We start from the raw sequence: 10,567 nt of genomic DNA on the forward strand, positions 1-10,567 counted from the left end.
TGTCTCCTAAGAGAGGGGCGGAGAGTGTAGGTGCTAATGGAGCACGTCCTAGAGCCTGGCATCTTCAAGCTGAGTATGTGTGTGCGTCCTAGGTCGTAGCTTCGCGTGTTCGAGGCCGAGGCGGTCCGCGATAGTCACTGAGCACCCGCTATGTGTCAGACACGACTATGTGGTGGCCGTGTAGCGGTGTGCAAACAAAGCCTCTGCTCTCTTGGAGCTTACGTGGTAGTGTGTTTAATTAAGGGTAGGGAGACATGCAGTAAATGGTTGAGGGGTGGAAGTATTATTTTTTATTTATATTTATTTAAGAGAGAGACAGATAAAGAGGCAAATAGAGAGTGGCCGCGCCAGGACCTCCAGCTGCTGCAAACAAACTCCAGACGCCTGCGCCACTTTGTGCATCTGACTTTACGTGAAGAATGGAACCTGGGTCCTTAGGCCTCACAGGCAAGCGCCATAACCGCTAAGCCATTTGTCCAGCCCCAGGAGGTAGTATTTTACATAGCTTGATAAATCTCCCAGAAGCACATTTTGACAGATATCTGAATGGCATTCAGGAGAGATAGGTAAATGTGACGTTCTGGAGGAAGGGTAGTCCAGGAATAAGGAACAGATAATGCTAAGGCTCAAGTTAGGGGTTTCACCTCTATTGCTGGACTAAGCAGAAAACACTGGGGAGCATACAGGAGTCTCCTTCAGAGTAGAGCCAGTCAGGATCCAATTCATCACTGCCTGTCACTCTAGTGAGAGCAGTCTTGTCAAGGATGTCATTGACTCCCACGTGGCTAAATGCACTGAGCATGTTCAGTCCTTATATTGCTTAGTCTAGGGAAAGGCTTTGGTAAGAAGCCGTTACTGTGGGCCTGATGACAGCAAGGAAGCTATTGTTATAATCAGAGAAATGATGATAATTTGCATAAAGGTATTAGTGGAGGTGATGAGAAATAGTCAAATTCTGAATATCTATATTTATGTATCTTATTTATTTATTAGACAGAGAGAGCGAGAGAATGGGCATAGCAGGGCCTCCAGCCACTGCAAACGAACTCCAGATGCATGCGCCCCCTTGTGCATCTGGCTTACATGGATCCTGAATCCTTTGGCTTTGCAGGCAAACGCCTTAACTGCTAAGCCATCTCTCCAGGCCCCCCTCCTTTTTTTTTTTTTTTTTTTTTTTGAGGTAGGGTCTCACTCTAGCCCAGGCTGACCTGGAATTCACTATGTAGTCTCAGGCCGGCCTTGAACTCATAGCAATCCAACAACTTCAGCCTCCCGAGTACTGGGATTAAAGGCATGTGCCACCATACCTGGCTGTATCTTTTTTTTTTCCTTTTGAGGTAGGGTCTCACTGTAGCCCAGGCTGACCTGAAATTCACTCTGTATTCTCAGGGTGGCCTCATGGTGATCCTCCTACTTCTGCTTCCCTAGTGCTGAGATTTTTTTTTTTTTTTTTTTCCGAGGTAGGATCTCACTCTGGTCCAGGCTGACCTGGAATTAACTCTGTCATCTCAGGGTGGCCTTGAACTCATGGCAATCCTCCTACCTCTGCCTCCTGAGTGCTGGGATTAAAGGTGTGCGCCACCACGCCTGGCTAGAGATTATTTTTTTTAACTCAAGGATAATTTCATTAGCATTTCAGAGAAAAACCATAGATAAAGCAGGCTGTAAATTTCAGCAGCTGCTGGGAGGGAGGTGGATAATAGGAAGAAAGTCATGCCGTTTGAGTTAGGGTCCAGAAAGCAGGCAGGTTCTGCTAATGGAAGACAGTAAGTAAAAGCATGGGCGTGTGGGTGAGGGTCTTCAGGGAAACGGAAACCCAAGAGTATCAGGGCAAATATGCTTAGGATTTCGGTTGGAATCCAAAGAGAAGAAGAGAAATAAAGGGGTGGGGAAGGAAGTTATACTTTCTGAGTTAAAACTCAAAGAACCAGGCAGGCTCAGCAGTGAGCAACTGCCCTCCCTATTTATTTTTATTTTTTATTTTTTTTTAATATTTTTTGTTCATTTTTTATTTATTTATTTGAGAGTGACAGACACAGAGAGAAAGACAGATAGAGGGAGAGAGAGAGAGAATGGGCACGCCAGGGCCTCTAGCCACTGCAAACGAACTCCAGACACGTGCGCCCCCTTGTGCATCTGGCTAATGTGGGACCTGGGGAACCGAGCCTCGAACTGGGGTCCTTAGGCTTCACAGGCAAGCGCTTAACTGCTAAGCCATCTCTCCAGCCCTCCCTATTTATTTTTGAGCAGGGTTTTGATATATAATATTTATTGCCTTGGTTGGCCTGGAATTCATTATATAGACTATGCTATCTTCACACTTGGCAATGATCCTCCTGTCTCCGTCTCCCAAGTGCTGGAATTGCAGGTGTACACTATCAAACCTGGATAAACCCTGTAAATATTTTGAAATTTTAATTTTTTTTTTTTTTGCTGATGCAATAGATGGAAGTGAGATGTGAGGATTAAAGGTTGATTCCAGCATTAAAAATTTTTTTTTAAACTGTAAAAAGATGGAAACAATATGAAAGGATTCATTTGCTATGAATATTAAATGTTTGATTTATGGCATGCTACATTTTTGATGTCTTTTAGGTTGCAGCCTGTGCTTAGCATGTGCATGGCCCTGGGTTCAATCTCCAGCAAAATTAAAAAGCAAAATTTTCTGGGTGTGGTGGTGCACGCCTTTAATCCTAGCACTCAGGAGGCAGAGGTAGGAGGATTGCCATGAGTTCGAGGCCACCCTGAGAATACACAGTGAATTCCAGGTCGGCCTGAACTAGAGTGAAACCCTACCTTGGACCCCCCTCCCCAAAAAAGCAAAAAGTGGGCCAGAGAGATGGCTTAGCAGTTAAGGTGCTTGCCTGCAAAGACTAATGACCCTGGTTTGATTCCCCAGTACCCATGTAACTCCAGATGTACAGTGGTGCATGCATTTGGAATTCATTTGCAGTGGCCAAAGTCTCTGGCATGCCCATTCTCTCTATCTCCCTCCCTCTTTTTCTCTTTCAAATAAATAAATAAAAATATTTTTTAAAAAGTTTTAGGAGCTGGGCATGGTGGCGCACGCCTTTAATCCCAGAACTTGGGAGGCAGAGGTAGGAGGATCGCTGTGAGTTCAAGGCCATTCTGAAACTATATAGTGAATTCCAGTTCAGCCTGAGCTAAAATGAGACCCTACTTCTTCAAAAAATTGAAAAAAAAAAACCCAAAGGGGGGCGCTGGAGGGATGGCTTAGTGGTTAAGGCGTTTGCCTGCAAAGCCAAAGGACCCTGGTTCAGTTCCCTAGGACCTATGTTAGACAGATGCACAAGGGGGCTCACGTGTCTGGAGTTCGTTTGCAGTGGCTGGAAGCCATGGTGCGTCCATTCTTTCTCCGTGTCTCTCTCTCTCCCCCTCCTTCTCTGTCAAATACATAAATAAATAAAAATAAAATATTTTAAAAATTAGCAGTGCGTGGTGGCGCACGCCTTTAGAATCCCAGCACTCAGGAGGCAGAGGTAGGTGCATCGCCGTGAGTTTGAGGCCACCCTGAGACTACAGAGTGAATTCCAGGTCAGCCTGGACTACAGTAAGACCCTACTTTGGAAAACAAAAAAACAAAAACAAACAAAAAAATTGATAATGCTACAGGACAGGAAACGGTAGACAGAAGAGGTTTGACGTGGGGCATGGGGAATCTTGCTCTTAGATACGCAGACGGGAACGGGTTCTAGGAGGGAAGGCGCTGTGTGTCACGGGCCGGTGTGGAAGTGGAGGCATGAGGCTGCTGCTCTCTTCAGTTATTTTCTGTGTCCTAAGAAACAAGGCATGGTCCCCGTCCTGTTGTTCACTTCCCAGTGCCGACTCCTATGAAATCAGGGCCTTCTTACCAAGAGCCCCCTTCTTAATAAGACAGCTCTGCAGTTGCATCAAGCTGGTTTCCACAGATGATGGGCTCCTAATTTGGTAATGGTTAAATACTAAGGCCCCTTTCACATCACCCTTCTGAGGCTTGTGGACCTAGGACTACAATGTGCATCTTCCCCTCTCCTGCTAAGTAAGTGTCCTGGGGTCGGGGCCCTCCTCTGCTGACCACAGAGCGCCTCAGTCTGTGGAGAGGGTGCTCAAAGGGAAAAGAGAGTGTCCTTCCAGGGCATTTAGGAACTGCACTGATTGGTCAGCTGCCAGCCAGCAGGCCCTCCCTCGTTACCAGGACTGCAAGTAAAGTGGTGAAGTCTTATGTAAACTGAGTCTACAGTAGGTTCTGGCTTCGAAGGTCTGGATCAGTGATGATCTGAAGGGACATTGGAGCATGTCTGTGGTGGAGGTGTGATGGGTACAGCTGGAGCTCTTTGTGCCTTACCTTCCCATTTGTCCCTCCCCTCTGCCTGTCTTTCCACCTTTCCCTTTTTTCTTTCCCTTTCTTTTCCTCCTCCTGTTTCATCCCATCCTCCCTGCTGGGAACCTAGGGCTGGCCAGGCAGCATAGAGCAAGAAGAAGCAGGAACCTACCCTGGCCCTTGGCCGCCCCCACCCCCTCCTACCTAAGCTCTTTCTATCCAGAAGGGAACCTCAGGGTTGGCTTAAGCAGCCCCTGCCAGCACCCTACCTTTCTTATGAACCTCATACTAAATCCAGGAAGAGAGGGGGAGGAAGAGGAAGGAGAAAGAAGAAAAGCAGCAGCAGCAGAAGATAAAACAGGAATCACCGACTCCCTTTTACATTATTTTTTAATTTTTTTGTTTATTGTTTATTTATTTGACAGACAGAGGAAAAGGCAGATAGAGAATGGGCGTGCCAGAGCCTCCAGCCACTGCAAATGGAACTCCAGATGCGTATGCCCCCTTGTGCATCTGGCTAATGTGGGTCCCGGGGAACCGAGCCTCAAACCAGGGTCCTTAGGCCTCACAGGCAAGCGCTTAACCACTAAGCCATCTCTCCAGCCCTATATTCTTTTTTGTTGCTGTTACTTATTTATTTATTTGAGAGTAACAGACAGAAAGAGAAAGAGGCAGATAGAGAATGTGTGTGCCAGGGCCTCCAGCCACTGCAAACGAACTCCAGATGTGTGTGCCCCCTTGTGCATCTGGCTAATGTGGGTCCTGGGGAATTGAGCTTCGAACCGGGGTTCTTAGGCTTCACAGGTAAGTGCTTAACCGCTAAGCCATCTCTCCAGCCCCCGACTCCCTTTTAAGTGTCATCTGTCCATTGGGTCAGGACCTAAGTTTCCAGTTTCCCCCCTGGAACAAAATCCTGACAGTTTGGTCCAGGTATGGTGGGTGTGCCTGTATTACCAGAGGGTTGTAGCAAATCTAATTTTTTAAAAAAGTTTTATTCACTTATCTGCATGTGTGTGTATGAGTATGCATATATAAGCCTCTTGCAGCTGCAAATGAATGCTGGGATTAACGGTGTGCACCACCACGCCCGGCTTCATTGTTTCCTTCTTGGATATCCAGAAGTCACTGGAAAAGTGAATCTCTTAGTGACTGAGCAGCACCTCATCTTGCTGCTAGACCTGAACCCTCTCATCAGATGGCTGTCAGCCTCCAGATAGATGTGTCTCCTCTGGGGACACAGGACTCTACTGACTCTTAGCATTTGTTTTTCTGTCACCAGTGCCTCCTCATCTCCACACCCTGTGTGTCTTCTTAATTATCTTTCCATCTGTCCAAGTGTAGCTTAATCTTTGGGGCTGTGTGTGAACCCCAACCCCTCTGTGAAGTGAGACAGTTAATCACGTCTACCCTGGAAGCCAGGCACTGCAGGGCCTTAGGGATTCTGAGATGCAGCTTGAAGAAGGGCAGACTCTGACCCCAGGAGGCTCCGTCTAGTAACAGAGAGAGGCACGAGAATTACGGGAATTACGGGACAGGTGTTGAGTATGACAACAGGACTGTAAGCCCCAGGGGAGACACAGATATAGGACATGTCAATTCTTTTTTTCTTCCCTTTGGTTTTTCGAGTTACGGTCTCACTCTAGCCCAGGCTGACCTGGAATTCACTATGGAATCTCAGGGTGGCCTTGAACTCACTGCGATCCTCCTACCACTGCCTCTGGGGTACTGGGATGAAAGGTGTGCGCCACCATGCCCAGTTCATTTGTTAAATGACAGAATAAGTGAACCCTGAGGTAGGTATTTTGCTCCTCACACATCCTCCTCAGAGCTTCTCTGAGCTAGTCAGCCAGGGGGAGACATTCCTCCTTGCAGCTTTGGGGAAAATTACCAAGGCGGTGGAAACTCCATCACTCCATGTCCTTAGCTCTTTTGGCCCCTTCTCTGTGGCTCTCAGTGTCCCCTGCTATCTCAAAGCCCTTAGTACTTGAGGCTGTTGGGGGAACACCTCATACCCAAGCCATTCGAGACACCAGGGTTCAAAATCTCATCTCCAATACACTTGATGATACCATGAACTATGCCAGCCAGCTGGAGAGAGGAGGAGCCATGTGTATGGACTGTGGAAATCAGGGCATAGATCTGGGCTGCACATCCACCCACATGTCCGACTACCTCTGGTGGAACAGCGGTTCCTGAGGGCCCCTACCGTAAGAAAGAAATTGCCACAGTGCAACCTCCTAAAAAATAAGTCAAGGCTGGGAGTGTAGCTCAGGGCTACAACGCTCGCCTAGCATGCATGAAACTGAGCTTAATCCCCGCCACTGCCAAAGAGAACAAATAACCGAACCTAACCCTCACGTTGAAGACAATGAAACTAATTCACAGGACTGGAGAGATGGCCTCGCAGCTAAGTCACTTGCCTGTGAAGCTTAAGAACTCATGTGTGAACCTCCAGATTTCCCTTAAATCAGATGCACAGGGAGGCAAGCATGCAATGCCGCACATGCACACAAGAGGACGCGCATGTCTGGAGTTCTTAGGCAGTGGCTGAAGGCTGTGCTGTGCCTAGTCTGTCTCTCTTTCAAAAATAGGCCAGGCTTTGTGGCGCACGCCTTTAATCCCAGCACTTGGTAGGCAGCGGTAGGAGGATCGCCAAGAGTTTGAGGCCACCCTGAGACTCCACAGTGAATTCCAGGTCAGCCTGGGCTACAGTGAGATCCTACCTAAACAAACAAAGCAAAAATAAATAAAAATAATTCAGAGTGTGTAATCGGATTTTCACTTCTTTTGCTGTGTGTGTGTAGGCTGGAGGTGATGTGTGGGGTATGCATGTGTGTGCACTCCACGAGGGACACAGGATCTGCATGTGCACGCTCGCACGCACCCACATTCCCAGAGGAGAATGTCCGGGGTCTCCTCTTGTCATTGCTCATCTGTGCATTCCTTGAAATGGGAGCTCTCAACTGAGAGCGGTCTGTCCGTGAGCCCCACCCATCTCCCAGTCTCTGCTCTCTGGAGAGACTACAGAAGCGCGTGGTGTGTGGGTTCTGGGGAGTCGTGGGCAGTTTCTGGCCTCATGCAACAAGCACTCTCAACCACTGAGCTATCTCCTTAGCCCAAAAGATCTTTTCCTTCCTTTTTTTAAAAAAAAAAATTATTTTTACTTATTTGCGAAAGTGGGGGGAGGGAGAGAATGGGTGTGCCAGGGCCTCCAGCCACTGCAAACGAACTGTAGACACCACCTTGTGCATCTGGCTTGCGTGGGTACTAAGAAGTCAACCTGGGTCCTTAGGCCTTTCAGGCAAGAGCCTTGACCATTAAGTCAACTCTCCAGCCCCCAACCCCCCCCCTTTTTGAAGAAGGGTCTCACTGTAGCCCAGACTGACTAGGAACTCACTCTAGTTCAGGTTGGCCTCAAACTCATAGTAATCCTCCTACCTCATTTTCCAGAATGCTGGTATTAAAAGTGAGTGCCACCATGCCCAGTTACAATAAATTTGTGCTTTTAAAAAAATCCTAAATTTCTTTTTATTTATTTTATTTTGAGATAGTATCTTGCTATAGTCCAAGCTGACGTGGAATTCACTGGGGTTGGGCCTAGCGGCCAAGGGATGTAGCCTGGTGTGCCAGCATGGCTTCCACGAGGAGGGGTGAACCCCGAGACAGGCCAACTCGAGAAGGGGACACTTACCAAGAAGGGAGGAAACGAGGAAGGGAAGAACAGTGAGGCTGATTCGTGGTGGGCGTGAGAGTCTGTATCAGACAGACATGGTCTGAGGCTTTCAGAGGGTCAAATGGCAGCTTGGTGGTCTGATCAGGGGGAGGTCTGGCCATGCAGGAGGGTAACTGGGAGCCTCCTCCAAGTCATGAGCACCAGATGTAAGGATCAGGAGTGACCAAGATCACACAGACCACTCTGAGGCAAAGATGGAAGCTTTTATTTGGGAAAAACACGATCTGCCAGGACTGACTCTCAAGAGCAGAGCAGTCTACTTGGGGTTACAGATAGTGGGCTATACAGAGCTCTTCAGTTGGGGGAAGGTGAGGAAGGTAAGGCACTCCTTTGTTCTTTACATTAGCCATAGGGTGTGAGACCAGAAGTGAGCAGGCGAGAGATAAGGGGGCAGGGAACCTAAACCTGGGGCCAATATTGTTAGGCAAGGAAGGGATAATGGCTAGGTGGTTCCGTGAGGAATGTGGATGACCCACTCCCAGGTATCTGTCGCCCTCCTGCTGTCCTCCTCCGGTTTGTCCTGACTTAACACACAGCAGGTGATCAACAGAGATGCTGGTAAAAAATAAAATCCCCTCCTGGCAGCACAGACTATACTTTTCATCCTAACTTTAGATCAGTATCACCTCTCTTTTTTAAAAGGTTCATTTTTATTTATTTGAGACAGAGATGGAGGGAGAGAGCAAGAGTGAGTGACTGAGCATAGGCACCCCAGGGCCTCTAGCCACTGCAAATGAACTCCAGATGCATGTGCTACCATGTGCATCTGGCTCATGTGGGACCTGGAGAATCAACCCTGGGTCCTTAAGCTTCGCAGGCAAGCACCTTAACCGCTAAGCCATCTCTCCAGCCCCAGTATCACCTCTCTTCATAGTGCCTTCTACCCTGCCCCATGCTACCCAGGCCTCTGAGGCGGCCTTTTCTCAGGAATGGGCAGGGGCAGGTTGGAGTAAAGTGGTCACCCCTTCAAGGTGGAATGGAGTTACTGCACTATGCCTTCTGGCCAGAAGGGGGCACTCAACGTCCATAAGCGGAAGCATCTCTCTATTCTGAGCTGCTTGCAGGAGAAATGACCTCCAGGCTTGGGCGGGGTCAAGGCTTGTCGAGGGTGCTGTGGCCATGGGACCTGCCTCCTGCATCTGATGCTGCCCTTCCATCTTCCTTATCTGTGGCCACTCACTGCATCTCTCCTTTTTCTGAGTATGCATTCCTACCAGAGCTAAAGCTTTTAGGCGGGGCACTAAAAGCTTTATTAAAATGATTTTTAAAAAGTGGCACATTCTGCCGGGCGTGGTGGCGCACGCCTTTAATCCCAGCACTCGGGAAGCAGAGGTAGGAGGATCACTGTGAGTTCAAGGTCAGCCTGGACCACAGTGAGACCCTATCTCGAAAAACCAAAAAAAAAAAAAAAAAAAGTGGCACATTCTTAAGAACCTGTTTCCTTAGTAACAGTCTCCACATTCTCCCAGCTGGTGGTCTTGGGTCATACTGAACCAGTGGGTTTGGAGGCCCAGCGCCTCCCCTTGCAGATGTCTTGTGGGGAAATGAATGTCCCACCGAGGCTGTGAACAGACCCAGGATGGAGAAAGGACAGGGCACAGGGCAGGAGAAAGCGTGAGGGTGGGATTCTGGGATAAATTTAAGACAAGTCTGGGGCAAAAGAGGAAGGCACAGGCCTACTCTTGACATGGGTCAGCAGAGAGGACAGGGCAGAAGAGGTGGGCGAGCAGCCAGCTCTGCGGAGACGGCACTCTGGACATGAGGCTGCTGGAGGACCGGAGGACCCACGGCCAGCCCGTCCTTGTGCTCTTTTCTGGCTGACCAGCATCCCATGGCCGGGTTCCAAGCAGAGCCCCTGGGCATGGGTGGATTGCCTGGCCAGGCAGCACTACCTGCACGTTCTGACGGCCGCAGGGATTCTGGAGGAGAGCCGAAGGGAAGGAACCTCAGTGCCACTGAGCTCAACAGACGAGGAAGCAGATGGGAAATGACGTGCTCACCATCACAGCGAGAGGCAGAGCGGGGCCCTTCAACAACACGGGTTGCTATGGTCCTGAAAACGTGGGTCTATCACACCAGACAGACGACTCCTCACTCACTCTGCCACCCTCTCTTTGCTCCCTGTCATGGGTCCCGAACAATGAAGGACAGTGCCATAGCCCCAAGTGAAACATGAACCAAGCTGCGCTGGGACCGAGCCTCCCTAACACACGCATCCTCACTGCGTCTCTGCCTCTGCGGAAGCAGCGGAGTCTGGCAGGAGGAACCCGGGTCTGCTGCTATTGGAACCCGCAACCCAGTGGGCATGTCAGATGAGAAGCCCACAGGATCCTGAGATAAAGGAGACAGGAGCCGGGTGTGATGGCGCTCGCCTTTAATCCAAGCACTTGCAGGAGGATCGCTGTGAGTTCGAGGCCACCCTGAGACTCCATAGTGAATTCCAGGTCAGCCTGGGCTACAGCGAGACCCTATCTCATCAAACAAACAAACAAACAAACAAACAAAAGAAGGAG

This window comes from Jaculus jaculus, chromosome 18, assembly GCF_020740685.1.
Source record: "Jaculus jaculus isolate mJacJac1 chromosome 18, mJacJac1.mat.Y.cur, whole genome shotgun sequence".
In the NCBI taxonomy this organism is placed as follows: domain Eukaryota; kingdom Metazoa; phylum Chordata; class Mammalia; order Rodentia; family Dipodidae; genus Jaculus; species Jaculus jaculus.